We start from the raw sequence: 878 nt of genomic DNA, 5'->3' as shown, positions 1-878 counted from the left end.
ATCTTCTCGATTTCTTCGTTGTAAACGCTATACTTTACCCTTTTGTTGGGTGATTAAAATTTCACAATTCTGGTTTCTCGTTAAGCATTTTCGTTTTTATTTTGGGTGTAACATAATTGAAACATAATTCAAAGAACAAAATACTAATTTCTTTTACCTTCATTTTCTACTTGTTTCACATGTCTTATCTGATTACATTATATGTTTACCCAACTATTTAATCAGTATTCCACTTGTTATATTCTTCGATTACTTGATATATTACATATCTTATTGTCAACTTGCACACACCTGGGTTTCATGCACAAGTTAGGAGATTTCCTAGAAATAGCCTGTTGGTCTTAGTAGTTAAGATAAGGTCTGCATGCATCATATCCCTTCCAGATCTTACTTTCGAGTATAAATTTTTTTATCTTGATTTGATTTAAAAGATGGTAAATATCATGCATCTATTTATTAAATTGAATGGAGGGTCGAGATGTGTTCTTGCATTTTCAACATCGTTAGGGTTTTCATTTGAACTCACCCTTAAATGTAAATTATAACATAATCGAGTTCAAATTACAAGCACAAATATTTCAAGTTACATCTATTTAATTAACCTAGTTTTTTGGTTTATCAAATATCTTTTTTCGGATTTCTTTTTAGTATTTTGGTCTTTTTAATTTAATACAACTATACTTTTTTGATAAAAGAGTTACTACATAAAATTTGTATAATTTTATTATTGTTTACTAGAAGGAAAAAGTACAATAAAAGCCAATGAACTTTCTTGTTTGGAATGATTAAGTCCTTGAACTTTTTTTTGGAACAAATAAGTCCTTGAACATTTCAAAACATGTTAAATAAGTCCTTGGACAATTTTTTGGAACAAATAA

The sequence above is a fragment of the Cynara cardunculus genome, unplaced genomic scaffold (assembly GCF_001531365.2).
Source record: "Cynara cardunculus var. scolymus isolate 2C unplaced genomic scaffold, CcrdV1 Un_Scaffold_4563, whole genome shotgun sequence".
Classification (NCBI taxonomy): Eukaryota; Viridiplantae; Streptophyta; class Magnoliopsida; order Asterales; family Asteraceae; genus Cynara; species Cynara cardunculus.
The sequence above is the reverse complement of the archived record's forward strand: the minus strand, read 5'-3'. Positions refer to the sequence as shown.